General features: G+C 43.0%; 1 protein-coding gene and 1 pseudogene across 1 annotated transcript in view; both read left to right on the plus strand.

Moving 5' to 3' along the window:
- Positions 1-15,257, plus strand: part of LOC108138498 (inactive dipeptidyl peptidase 10) — a 252,831-nt gene that overhangs the window by 161,075 nt on the left and 76,499 nt on the right. The window lies entirely within an intron of this gene.
- Positions 13,270-13,679, plus strand: LOC108145133 (annotated as a pseudogene).

Consider the following 15,257-nt stretch of genomic DNA (forward strand, 5'->3'; position numbering starts at 1 on the left):
CGCGAAAACTTGTGAACGCAGTAGTTCGAGACGATTTTAATTGCGAAACTTGTGAAAACTATGTCGAAAGCGCGACGAAAAGGAGTGGCTACGATGACGTTCGATGGATCACTAACAATTATATTTCAATAATTTCTCTTACAACCTAACTTATGCTACGGTGGCGAGAGACGGGGCGAATTCGCAAGAGCGAACAGACGAACGCTTTATTGGCTCCCGCTCTCGCCCTACAACTAGTGATTTAAATACAAGCGCTGAGTGCGCAAACACCGTCCCCTCTGAAGGGACGACGTCCTTCAGGGCCAGTTGGTGGACAGCTCGCCGATATTCGCCGACCTGCGTCCTGACGTCCGCCACGCGAACCTTGCTATCGGCGCCGGCGTGCACCGCTACCACTCGTCCGATCCTCCACTGCTGGGGCGGAAGATTGTCTTCTGCGACGACGACGAGCGCTCCCACTACGAAGTGGGGCTCCCCCTGGTGCCACTTGGACCGCTGCTGGAGGCTGGAGATGTACTCCCGGGACCATCGCTGCCAAAACCTGTGCCTGAGAGACGAGACACCTCGCCATCGTCGCAAGCAGGTCAGGCTGATCTGGTCCGGGAGCGCCGCTGATGGTGGGGCCAGAAGAGGGCCGCCGATGAGCAGATGCCCGGGGGTCAGGGCCTCGCCGTCGTTCGGGTCGCTGCTTAGAGCGCCGAGGGGCCTGGAGTTGAGCACGGCCTCCACGCTGGTGAGCAGAGTTCTGAGCTCCTCCGCGGTCAAGAGGCCTTGGCCTACCGTCCGAAGGAACAGGTGCTTTGCAGACTTCACACCTGCCTCCCATAGTCCGCCGAAGTGCGGTGCACTGAGCGGTATGAACGCAAACTCGCATCCTTTTTTTGATGCGAATGCTCCTCCAGACGGGCTCGGAACTCTCTCATGTGGCGATCTGCGCCGACGAAATTGGTGGCGCTGTCGCACCACACCTTCTACGGAATCCCGCGACGACTCACGAACCTTTGAAATGCCAAGAGTGCATCAGTGGTTAGGTCAGACACTAATTCTAAGTGGACCGCTTTGGACGCAAAACAGACGAACAAGACCACGTACGACTTGTACGGTGGCTTACCACGGATACGATACGTTGTGCTGAAGGGACCACAAAAATCAACGCCACAAATATTGAACGGGCGGGGAGCTCGAAGTGTATCTGCTGGCAAGTTTCCCCTAGTTTGCGTCAAAAGTTGCGGCTTACAGCGAAAGCAGCGCATGCACGACCGAACTGTTCGTCGGCAGACTTCTTGAGCATTAACTAGCCAGATTTTCTCGCGCAGACGACTTACGAGAGCTCGTGGGCCAGCGTGACAGTTCGTAAAGTGCAGGATCTGACGAACTGTGAGCTTTTAGACAGCAACAACGGGAATTTGGCTTCGTACGGGATATGAGCATTCAATAACCGACCCCCAACTCGTAGCAATGTCGAGGAGCACCAATCTAATTTATTTTCCTGAAGAAAAAAGTGTAACTTTTGAGTATTCGTTGCTATTCGTTATTCTTCCGAATTTTACTTATGTCGTAAATTGGACAGCTTCGACAATTTTATCAAAAGCGAAATCCAGTTCTCTTGGCGAAATACTTTTTTCAAAGGGCTTCGACACCTTTCTGGACCTTTGAATAAAACGAAAAACCCACACGAAAACTCTCAGAAGCTTCAGGTGCGACGAAAAGGAATCTATTTTCTGAAGCACATAATTTGGCTCTGGGCTGACTACGAGAGCTATTGCCGATTTGCGTAGCTCCATCGACATTACATCAGCCGGCAGTTCAAAATGTTTATTTACAGGCCAATTATTTTCTGAGTCTAGCAAGAACGAAGGCCCACCGAACCAAATGGACGTTGTAAGCTCCTCTACGTCACATCCTCGGGACACTATGTCTGCTGGGTTGACTTTCGTGGGAACGTGTCTCCAAATTGCTTTCTCCGACCACTCCTGAATTTTTGCAACCCGGTTCGAAACAAAAACCGACAACGACGAGGGATGGGTTTTAATCCAGTGTAAAGTGATCTCGGAGTCTGTCCACAGGAAAACATTCTCAATGGGAGAATTTAGCAATGGCCTGACACGATTATAGAGATCTGCTAAAAGGTGAGCTGCACACAGCTCAAGGCGAGGCAAAGTTTTCGTCTTGAGGGGAGCTACTTTCGATTTGGCGGTCAATAAAGACACTTTCAAACCTTCAGCAGTTTGAGTCCGAACGTAGATGCACGCTCCATACGCTCGCATGGAAGCGTCAGCGAAACCATGTATTTGAATCGGGACTTGTGGATCTGTGTTGACGAATCGCGATACCTTTATTTTAGGCAGCTGCAGAAGCGTCGCTTTAAACGTCTCCCACGACGTGAGCAACTGCATCGGTAGCGACTCGTCCCAATCCAAAGGACACAAGAGGCCAAGTGGGTCGAAAAGTCGAGCAGTCACCGACAAAATATTTCGTTTTGTCGCGCGAAGATCCAGGAAAGAGTCATCCAACCGAAATTGAAAGTAATCTTTAACCGGTAACCAAACCACGCCAAGGGTCTGAGTCTGCCATAAGTGGCATTACAGCGCTATCAGATGCGGATAACTCTGGGCAGTTTGAAAACCACTTTGCCAATACAAAGCCTGCCTCTTTCAAGACCTGAGAAACTTCGTCTCGAAGGCTTTGCAGGTCCTCAACGCATCCGGCGCCAGTCAACAAATCGTCAACATAAAAATCATTCTGAATAACCTTTGCGGCTTTTGGATGAGTTGCTTGCGCCATCTCTCCTAGCCGCATTAAACACCGAATCGCCAAAAAGGGTGCTGGCGAAGTTCCATATGTAACGGTGTTCAACTTAAAGATTTTCAGGGACTCAGAAGGATCTCGTATCCATACTATGAGCTGGAAGTTACGATCAGCTTCGTCCACCATCACTTGGCGATACATCTTTTTGACGTCGGCCGCAAGGGCAAACTTATGCAATCTAAGCCGAAGCAGAGTCGAGTACAGCTCCTCTTGAATAGTTGGGCCTACCATCAAGATGTCATTCAACGCTACCTGCGTAGAAGTACGGCTCGATGCATCGAAAACTACTCTCAACATAGTTGAAGTACTTTGTGGCCGTAAAACGCATTGGTGCGGAATGAAATAGTGCGGAGTATTCGGAATTTTGTCATTGGTGGAAGACATGTGGCCCAGTGAAACATATTCCTCCATGAATTCAATATACATCTTCTTCAGCGAAGGGTCCTTTGGCAATTTCCTTTCTGGCGACAAAAATCTACGTTTCGCAACTTCGTATGACGAACCAAGAGTATTTGGGTCAGATTTAAACGGCAAACGAACCGAAAATCTACCGGACGACAATCTTTGAGTATTTTTCTCAAAGTGTTGTTGACAGAGTTGTTGCTCAGGAGTATGGACTTTAGCCTTGGGCGGCAAGTCCTCCACAGACCAAAATTTCTGCAGGGTTGTGTCAATTGACTCCAACGCTTCCTCCTGGCAGCTGAGATGTACCATTTTTTCAGCGTTTTTATTATTTTCAGAGGCACATCTGCCTGACACTATCCAGCCGAGAACTGTCTTTTGTAGGATGGGGAATTCAGGCCCCTGCTTTATCTGGCCAATAGATAAAAGTTCAAAGAATGTTTCAGCGCCGATAAGCATATCTATTTTTTGGGGCTTGAAGAAGAATGGATCTGCCAACTGAATATTTTCAGGCACCCTCCACCCGCTGGTGTTCACCGCTTGATCCGGATGATAACCAGAAATATTTTTCATAATCCAAAATTCGGACGACAATTGGCTGTTCCCTACTCGCGACTTCACAATCGTGTGTATTTTTTTTGTGGCTTGGGCATTAGTTCCACCAATGCCTCGCAAGCTCATGCACACGTCCTCTCTTGTAATTTTGAGCCTCTGAGCGAGCTCGTCGGTTACAAAGTTTATTTGTGAACCAGAGTCGAGCAACGCTCGAGCTAATACAAACTCGCCGCTTTTTGTTTGGACGCTCACAACAGCAGTTGCAAGAATGACTCGATCCGATGCATTCGCATGCAAAACATGCGAAGTGGATGGAGACTCCTGCATGAGCGTGGGCTGAGAAGGAGCTGGAAACGCGAGATTTGTGTTTGGGGCATATATGTGTAGCAAAGTGTGATGTGAGGAATTGCACACTCTACATCTGTTCGATTTGCATTTTTTGACAGTGTGACCCTTTCTTAAGCAGTTAATGCATAAGGGTGCTCCTTTAGCGAAATCGAATCTTTGCTGAACTGTTAGGGCTGCGAAGGAAGCGCAGTTTCCAATCTGATGTTCAGCTGAATTGCAATACATGCATTGAACAGAGTAGTTCCTGGCAGCGACAAACGAAAAACTCCTATTTCCATTCTTCTTAGAGTTAGATTGGGTCTGCTGAACAGTTTTGGGCTTGGAAGCCTCTTCTGCTACCATGTGTTGGTATCGCCTGTTGAGGGCCGCCTCACATTCGCTCCAAAGTGGAAGCGAAGTATAATCTAACTGTTCTTCCCATTTTCTTTTAGTTCCTGCATCGACCTTGCTCCTTACCAAATGTATTAAAATGGCATTAGTAATGCGTCATTGCATTCGGTCGCGTGTAGACGTGTTTTCTTAACGCTCCGGAAAAAATATAAGTCACTGAGTTGTAAACGTTCGGAAAAATTTATAAACGCGTGGTTTTGCGATTCGCGATGCTAATTCGCATATCGTAAACTAAAGTTTTAGTTAATTAATTAATTAATATTACGCTCTATCAATAAATGAGTAAGAACGTGGATCAGCGCACTCAACGCCAAAAACAGCAAGACGAAGCCCGTAAAAAAATTCAGAGTGAGCAAGACAAACGTCGTCTCTCTTTGGCCCGAAACAATGCTTATTTCTCGTTCACGAGTAATACTCTAGAACCGAAAGTGCAAGAAAGTGCAAGTTTACTGACCGCCGAAAACCAGAGAGCTAGTTCTTGCTCTCCCGCCCTGCTTTTCACCGCACAAACAACATGGTGTGAGCAATGCAAAACTCCAACCGAGCTTCTGCCACCTAGTGCAACAACAACAGCAACTACTACGTCAACCACAACGGTCTCTGTCGCCAACAATGCAATAACGACTCCACTCTCTTCTTCTGCAGCGGTTAAAGCAACAACACAACCAAGTGCAAAAATCGAACGGCAAAAACAAAGCTACGGTAGGAAAAATTACAATTCCGCAAGCGGGTTCGGCCACGCAGACAGGCATGGATCGCTATATTAATATTTCCAAGCGCAAGCTAACCCCCCCAAAAAATCTGACGGCAATATGCCCAAAATAAACCGTACCAACAAAGGCACTGAAAATCTCGGGCCATTAAATGAAAATAGATTTTCCATTCTGGCGGAGCCTGAAACAGAGTACGAAGAATTAGCCCCAAAGAAACCAAAGCCCCCACCTATCTTTATTCGGGAGAAGATCTCTAACGTCCTAGTAAATAAAATAGTTGAGCTTGTCGGGAAGGATAACTTTTATGTTATTCCGCTTATGAAAGGGAACATAAGCGAAACCAAACTTCAAACCAAAACCGAAGATGATTTCCGAGTAGTGTCGAGGTACCTAAACAATGCCAAAAAGAATTACTACACGTACCAGCTGAAAAGTTGCAAGGGCTTACAAGTTGTCCTCAAGGGAATAGAACCCGATGTGACCCCCTCTGAAATTATAGAGACTTTAAAAGAAAACGGTTTTTGCGCCAAAAATGTTATAAACATTATGAACAAAAACAAGAAGCCGCAACCCCTTTTCAAGGTCGAGCTGGAGCCAGACAGCAGAACTTTGAAAAAAAACGCAGTGCACCCGATTTACAAGTTGCAGTACCTTCTGCACCGTAGGATCACAGTTGAAGAGCCGCACAAACGGAACGGGCCAGTGCAATGTACAAACTGCCAGGAATACGGACACACCAGGGCTTACTGCACCCTCAGGTCAGTTTGTGTAGCTTGTGGTAACTGCCACGGCTCCGAACCCTGCCCTGCCAACAAGGGAGTCTCTCTCACTAGAAAGTGTGTAAACTGCCAAGGAAACCACACAGCAAACTACAGAGGCTGTCCAGTCTACAAGGAGATGAAAAGTCGGATGCAAAGAGCGACAACGGCACGCCAGAACATTTACATGAAATCACAAACGACACCCGAAGTTTTCTTCGCAAAAGCAGCCAGGTCACCACCACCAATAGCATTTCCTACGCCAGTGCTCTAAGATCAGGCACAGCTCACATAGAGCCGAAAACTGATAACATACAGCAGGCCATGGGACAGCCACAAAGTAACATGGAAACTATGATGATAACTTTGCAACAAAATATGATGGAATTTATGTCCTTCATGAAAACCACCATGCAAACTCTAATGCAAAACCAAAATATCTTGTTACAAATGCTTGCAGCTCAGCAGTCCAAATAAATTATGCCTAGCCTCCGAATAACTCTGTGGAACGCCAATGGTGTTTCACGGCATATACCTGAAATAACTAAATTTCTGTACGAAAATCACATCGACGTTATGTTGCTGGCAGAAACGCATCTCACCAGCAAATATAACTTTCAAATACGAGGATACACGTTCTACGGCACCGATCATCCAGATGGTAAAGCACATGGCGGAGCCGGCATCTTAATAAGAGACCGTATCAAACACCACTTTTACCAACGGTTTGCAAAAAATTATCTGCAAGCTACATCGATAAAATTACAGTTGGGCACCAGCAACCTTGCCATTGCCGCTGTCTACTGCCCACCCCGCTTTACAGTCTCAGAAGACCAATTCATGGACTTCTACAATTCACTTGGAGAGCGATTCATAGCAGCAGGTGATTACAACGCCAAGCACACACACTGGGGATCCCGCCTTGTTACCCCCAAAGGAAGGCAACTATATAATGCACTCATCAAAACATGCAACAAACTGGACTACGTTTCACCAGGCAGTCCTACATACTGGCCAACAGATCCTAGAAAACTACCTGATTTAATTGATTTTGCTGTGACAAAAAATATTTCCCGCAATCTAATATCTGCAAAATCGCTTTTGGATCTATCATCGGACCACTCACCAGTGCTAATAACTCTTCTTCAAAGCCCGGAATTAATCGAGCACCCTTGCAGGCTGACGTCGCATCGAACCAACTGGCTGAAGTTCAAAAAGTACGTAAGTTCCTACATCGAACTAACTCCACAGCTCAACTTCAAGGAGGACATCGACTGCTATGCCAATGCACTAGAGTCTGTACTCGTCGCAGCAGCCAAAGTCTCTACACCGCAAGGGAGGGATGGGCACACACACCAACACAAAACTAACCTTGAAATCGAACAGCTTGTTTTGGAGAAAAGACGTTTGAGGCGTGCTTGGCAAACCAGCAGATCGCCATCCTCAAAGCATAGTCTTAAGGAAGCTGGTCGCAGACTTACCAGGGCTCTAAGGCACGAAGAAGAAAAAGCACAACGCCAGTACATTGAGAAACTTTCACCAACCAGCACCAAGCATCCCCTGTGGAGGGCCCACCCAAATCTAAATGCGCCGCCCGAAACAGTAATTCCCGTAAGAGACTCTTCAGGCAGGTGGGCCAGAAGCGATAAAGACAGAGCCTGTACATTTGCTTTACACCTTCGAAATGTTTTTCAGCCAAACCCTGCAAATAATTCATTCACACTACCGTCGCCGCCAATTCGAGGTGGAACTGAGACGGCGCCAATTCTGTTCCAAACAAACGAAGTTGCAAAAGTCATCAGCGAGCGATTAAAAACAAAAAAGGCCCCAGGTGGTGATCTAATAACTCCTAAGATGCTAATTGAACTCCCAAACTGTGCAGTTGAGGTAATTTGTAAACTATTTAACGGGATTACACGACTTGGCTACTTCCCAAAAAAATGGAAAAAGTCGGTAATCATAATGATCCCAAAGCCAGGAAAAGATCACACAATACCTGCCTCATATAGACCGATAAGTTTACTCTCGTGTCTGTCAAAACTGTTCGAAAAATGTCTTTTGACACGCATAATCCCATATCTGGAAGAGCACAACATTATTCCGGCGCATCAATTTGGCTTTCGAGAAAGCCATGGAACAATAGAGCAAGTTAACAGATTAACAACAGAAATACGAACAGCATTCGAGTCTCGGGAATACTGCAGTGCGGTATTCCTTGACGTTGCGCAGGCTTTCGACCGAGTCTGGCTCGATGGCCTTATGCATAAAATCAGAACGTTACTACCGGAAAACACTCACAGGATACTTGAATCGTACCTTTAGAACAGAGCCTTCGCCGTGAGATGCAACACTACAATATCCGACGATTACACGATAGAGGCTGGAGTTCCTCAAGATAGCGCCCTTGGTCCAACTCTATTTCTCCTTTACACCGCAGATATTCCCACGAACGAGCGGCTAACTACTTCTACATTCGCAGACGATACCGCGATCTTAAGTCGGTCCAAATGCAACAGCACAACTAGCTGATCATCTCGTTGTAGTGGAGAGGTGGTTATCAGACTGGCGTATAAAAATAAATGCGCAAAAGTGTAAACACATAACGTTTACTCTTAACAGACAAACGTGTCCCCCGCTAACTCTGAATAACACGCCACTTCCACAAGCTGACGATGTAACGTACCTTGGCGTCCACCTTGACAGAAGACTTACATGGCGGAGACATATCGAAGCTAAGAAAATTCATCTAAAACTAAAATCCAATAACCTCCATTGGCTCATAAACGCTCGCTCCCCCTCTGCCTGGACTTCAAGGTTCTGCTCTACAATTCAACGCTTAAGCCAGTCTGGACTTACGGCTCCCAATTGTGGGGAAACGCGAGCAGCAGTAACATCGACATTATCCAGCGAGCACAATCAAAAATCCTGAGAACTATCACTGGGGCACCTTGGTATGTTCGGAACGACAACATCCACAGAGATCTGGGCATTCTACCCGTAAAAGATGAAATTTCAAAACAAAAGGCGTCCTACCACACCAAGCTAACTTCTCATCCAAACCAGCTCGCCAGGGGCCTAGCCAGGGTTTCCAACTGGACCCGATTGCAACGAAATGACCTTCCAGCTCAGCAATAGTTATTAGAGCCCTTACATCCCGCGTCAGTCAACTTGACTGTCAGATATAGCTTTTTAATTTAAGATTTTATATACTTATTGTTAGTCTCAATTCAGAGAAGATTCAATAAATAAAATGCATAAGTAAAAAAAAAAAAAAGTAATGCGTCTATCATCCCCAATAGACAGCAAGGAGTCATGCAACGCTGTGACCGTGTCGATGAGGGTTCTCAAGGCTGTAGCTGAAGGCTGGGAAATTTTTTGCAAATTAAAAAGTGTCGATATGTTGTCAAAAAAAATAAGACAATCATTATCGTACACCCGCTTCAGGCTAGCAAGGGCTTTGGGATAATTTTCCGCAGTGACTTGGAAGGCCCTAACTGTTCCTAAAGCGTCTCCAGCTAAACACGAAATTAAATGATTGAATTTTTCAATATCGTGTAAAGTGTCATCTTTGTCAACGAAAGTTTCGAAAAGGCTTATAAAACTTTTAAATTCGGAGTGTTTTCCGCTAAAAGTTGGGAGCGCAACGCTCGGCAGACGGCATTGAGGCGGGCGATTTGCTGGCGGAGCGGATTTCTCGATATTATTTTGTTTGGACTTATTTAAAATTGAAATCAGCAATGACTTTGTCATTACGGCCCTCTCTTCCAACTCTTCGCGGTATACATCTTTTGTATCTTTCACTTCTATTTGGTTTTGCAAAAGTGAAGCATTTTCAATGTGCGTATTTAGAATCTCTAATCGACACTCAAGCTCGACCGGATTTATAGATAATTTAGCTTCCTTTAATTGGCGATAAGTTCGGTTAATACTTTTCATGCAAACATCTCGTTGGTGTTTAAGCTCTTCGATATCCTTAGTTGCCATTGCGTTTATTTGTATTTATTTGGTTGGTATCGAAGAGGTGTTAAATATTTATTTTTATTAAATTATTTATTTGTTAAATAATAAAATAAAAAATCAACGAGTACTATACCGATCGCACACGGTGTAAGGGAGCTAAGTGCCGAGAGAATTACAGCGAAAAATCTAAATAGGGTTTTTATATGTTTTATATAAACCCTGCGACAGTATATGCCGCACGCACGCACTGTAGGGGAGCTACAAGCGTACCGAAAAAACGAACAAACGTTTAGGCAGACCGAAAATTGCACTGCTGCAGCGATCGAGAACGAAAACGACAAAAGATAACTCGAAATAGCGGCAGCGGTGTCGGTGTGCGAGTGTATGTGTACGCGGCTAGCGGCTCTTCCTATTCAAATGCTAACGGAGAATGATACACTGACCGATAACTAAGGGCAACGAATATATAAGCCTGACGCCAAAATGCGCGCAAAATTATGAAAAGCGCGGAAAAATTGGAAAAGCGCGGGAAAATTCTGAAAAGCGCGGGAAATGTTCGGACAAACTGCAGCGAAAGTTATTGCCGATAATTTTCTGAGAGCTACACTTTTCACAATTTGCACTTTTTTCCAGCTATTTGTATTTATACTCTAAATTGGTGCTCACTACGACGAAAGTTGGGGGAATTAAGTTCGCACTAATTGGGTCGACGACGAGTATTTTATTTGCTTGTTTTTTGGCCAAAGCGATTCACATATAATTCGAAATATATTATGTTTATTGTAGAATCTTGGTTGTTAGTACATGCAAATTTTTATTTCTTGGTTAGAATGCTCACTATCTACCGATTTTTACACGAATGCAACAAGTTGAAAGATAGGCCGAAACACAATTGACAAAACGCCACAGATTAACTTTCAACTTGATAATTGCAACTTCCTTTTTGACTTCCATTTGGCGGCAGCAGCAAATTGAGCAATTAAATTTGCCGAAACGTCAGGCGCAACTTCAAGAACGGCAGAAAATTTCCAGCGACGAAATTATTGAATTTATTGAAAAGGAGTGGCTACGATGACGTTCGATGGACAATTATATTTCAATAATTTCTCTTAGAACCTAACTTATGCTACGGTGGCGAGAGACGGGGCGAATTCGCAAGAGCGAACAGACGAAAGCTTTATTGGCTCCCGCTCTCGCCCTACAACTAGTGATTTAAATACAAGCGCTGAGTGCGCAAACATGTAGTATGCTCATATATAGGGTACACACTGTACCGCTTATATCACTGTAACATTGTAGCATTTGTTTATGTCCGAATATTCCCAGCACTTCAAGTGCAAAGCAATGCGACCCACACAACAATGTTGTGCACATCCTAAATGCTGAGTCGGCATGTCTGCATGCGCGGCCGACCATTCGGTTACCATGTAAGCATAACACTCTCTCTCTCATGCGCGGCCGCTTCTTGCGCCGCCTAAATACACTTACGTATACATTAACATATATATTGAGATACATAAGCGTTGGCCGCGGCGCTGCTCGTGCAGCTATATGAATTGTTAGCCAAGCCAACATTAGTTTTAAGTGAGCATTCTTAAAATGAGTCCCGTTCTAAACGGACGGAATAATAAAGCCCAATATAAATTATAACATTACAGTGCACTCTTTTCTTGTGTTTATAAAATAAAGCCTAATATACATACAACCAACTTTACATGGCGACCGTGACATGTGCGCGAGTAGAAAGTGAGACGGTCTAATTTTTGTCTCTGCGCGCTGTGTAATTTTCATTATTTTGGCCCCAAAATGCGTAAATCGGCGAGTTTGGCTAATTAGGGCCAGTGCTTAACAAGTGTGGCCGTCCAATGTGGACGATGCAAGCCGATCCCTAAACCTCGGCTGTCCGAAATTAGGTTCTCCAGAGCCGCCCCCGAAAATCGTCAATCGAAATCTCCAGCCAAATAAAAAAAAAATTCAACAGTAATTAGCCTGTGCGATGACCAGCACCGGCGCCGCCTGAGACCAAAAGGCCCGGACTACAATAATAAAAAAAAAAAAACAACAAACAACAAAATCAACACAAAAAAAAAGGGAAGGAAAAAGGAATTGACCAGGACATGTGTGGAAGGAATGGCAAATCCTTCTGCACCAACGATGGAAACTGAAGTGTGGCAGGCAGACCGCCGGCTACACCAACGAAGGAAGCATATGAGTGCGGAAGGCAGTCCGCCCTCTGCACCGTCGTAGGAAGCACACGAACAAAATATCAAAGAACTGGACAAAATACTTTATAAACGAGCAAAGTAACGCAACAAGGGCTGCATTATGCCAATGCCTAAGTTGTCTTTAATTATAAACTTCTAAACCCGAGCCGATGCGCGAAAGCTCTGCTCGAAAAATACTAACCACCGTTAGGCTATATACTAACAACATATAACTGATATTGGTTTATATAGAGCAAAATATTGTAAATCAGTTATATGAGTATTAGCACAAAATTTTTTTTCTTCCAATTTTCAATTTTAATAAAATGAAATTTATGCGATTATGCCATAAGACAATAATTTAATCAATCAGTTTTGAATAACTAAATTTCTACATTTTTGTTTGATGACGTTACTTTGCTGAGTGCTCCTCAGACTTTAAAAGCTAGACAGGAATATTTACGTATATCCATATAAAATCTCTCCATATGAATGAATAACAATAAAATAGATAAATTCTCTGATGAATATCATATTAATTATAATAATACCGATATATTAGAAGTACATCTACCCAAAATGGGAATCGTACACGTTAAGTCAGTGGACTCCACTGCTAACGTTATTAATAAAGTAGAACCAAACAATATTGACCTATATTGGGTACATATACTCTTAATAATAATCATTGTCATCTTGAGTGCAAATTTTATTACCAAAATATACAAATTGCACAATAAATGTTTAAAGAATAAGTATTTAAGTAGAGCACACAATCTAGATAAGATATAAAAAAAAAAAAAAAAATTTTTTCAAAAGATTAGAGTGTTCAATTTAATACCCCCCTATAAAAAAAATTTTAAATTATTTTTATTTAAATTATGGCATTTAACACGATAGAATTGGATAGCTGTCTTGAGGAAATATTTACTAAAGATCCAGAATTTAGAATGCGTGCATTAAACATTTTCCTTTGCCATAAAAACTTCATTACAATCACTGAATTCGAATATAACTATATGTTTATTATCAAACGCAGATAATAAAACAGATTCAGACTCTTCTTTGAAAATTAAACGACAAAGCTCGAACAATAAATACCTAGTTGTAACACTTGTTAAATAGTATCAACAAAAACAAACTAAAATGGCCGATAGACCAAAACGCCCACTCTCCGCTACATGCTGTGGCTCAACAGTGCCCGCGAGTCGATCAAACGTAAGAATCCCGGCATCAAGGTCACCGAGGTGGCCAAGCGCGGTGGCAAATTATGGCGGGCAATGAAGGACAAGTCGGAGTGGGAGGCCAAGGCTGCCAAGGCCAAGGACGACTACGATCGGGCTGTCAAAGAGTTCGAGGCCAATGGCGGCGGCGGTGGTGCTGCCAACGGTGGAGCCAAAAAGCGCGCGAAACCAGTGAAAAAGGCGTCCAAGAAGAGCAAGAAGGATGAGTCCGACGAGGACGATGATGATGAGAGCGAGTAGACTGCTCATCATCCACCCTCTATAATCCATCATCACCAAGTCACACACAAGAAAACACAATATTACATTTTCATACATTTATGGCAAACATTTCATTATCAAAACCGATCACAGACCGTTAACATACTTGTTCTCAATGACTAACCCAAGTTCCAAACTGAAACGTATGAGGCTAGAATTAGAAGAATACAACTTCACAGTTGAATATTTAAAGGGAAAAGACAATTAAGTAGCTGATGCGTTATCAATAATAACCATCAAAGAACTACAAAATATAACCGGAAATATACATAAAGTCACTACAAGATATCAAAGTAGACAGAAATCCTGCGCAGGAGAAAAAGAAATAGACTTGCCTAGGCAATCTATAGAAAAAGCTTCAAAGCCCAACGTATACGGAGTCATAAACAATGACGAAGTACGTAAAGTAGTGACCTTGCACGTAAAAAATATGCTATGTTTATGCCAGATTTGTGTGAATTGTCTATTTGTTAGGATTTGTTATGTATCGTGCAGATCGTACTAGTAATGGTGCTGGAGTCGCTATATATGTAAATAACAAATTTAAATAATTCTATTCTGTGAGAATCTAATTTTAGAAATATCTACCAGATAATCGGCATTTGAGTGATAGAATGGAGGCTTTGGGGGTTGTGCAAGATAACCTACTTGACGTTTTTTTTTTTGTATACGACTTTAATATATGACCAAATACCGTTACCTGCCTTTTACAAGCCTTACCTTATATTCCTGACGTATGATATTTCTTTTGTGTTTAATGTTGAGTCCTATATGCTTAGAGATTTTAAAAAACTTAAAATATGATGAACTGGAACTACAGTACAATACGTGCGCCTGGTGACCTATTTGTAGTTTTTCGGATGTGGATTCCCAGATAGTACTTCTCAACAACAATATCTTTCCAAGACACAATCCTTGGTTCAGCCAAGATATAAAGAACAAGATTCGTTTGCGGGACACGGCGAATAAAAAATGGAAACACTAAATAATTGAAGCCTTACACTTGGATTTCAGAAGAGCTAGATCCGAGGCAACAAGAGCGATAAGATCAGTTAAATTTGAGCCATTAAGAGAAAAGTTTAACAGTTCTGTTTCTTCTAAACAAGTTTGGAAAGAACTTAAAACTATAGGTGTTGGAAAGAAACAACCATTTTTTGGATGAATGTGTTGACGTGGAGAGTTTAAGTAAGATTTTTACTGAATTTAATGTACCTGAAGCTAGAACTAACAAGTACCTGAATACCTTTATGACCTGTGAAAATAGTTTTAGTTTTTGGCAATATTACAAGTGTCAGTAGTTAAAGAAAAAGCTTTACTAAAATCAATGTAGATTAAAATCGTATCTGATGTAATAAGTACTTTTAACCTTTTAAATGCTGCTATGTAATCGTTATTTTTTGTGTCTATTGTTGCTCCTTTTTTCAATTCAATGGTCATGGATTTAACTATGTTAGCGAAGTTTGGAATGAACTTGCGATAGAATCCACATAATCCCAAAAATGATTTTATTTGTTTTGGAGTCTTTGGTAGTGGAAAATTTGTGATAGCATTGGTTTTATTTGGATTGGGTTTGATACCATTAGTAAATACAACATGACCTAGGAATTCTGTTTC

The sequence above is a fragment of the Drosophila elegans genome, unplaced genomic scaffold, assembly GCF_018152505.1.
Source record: "Drosophila elegans isolate 14027-0461.03 unplaced genomic scaffold, ASM1815250v1 contig_788, whole genome shotgun sequence".
Taxonomy (NCBI): Eukaryota; Metazoa; Arthropoda; class Insecta; order Diptera; family Drosophilidae; genus Drosophila; species Drosophila elegans.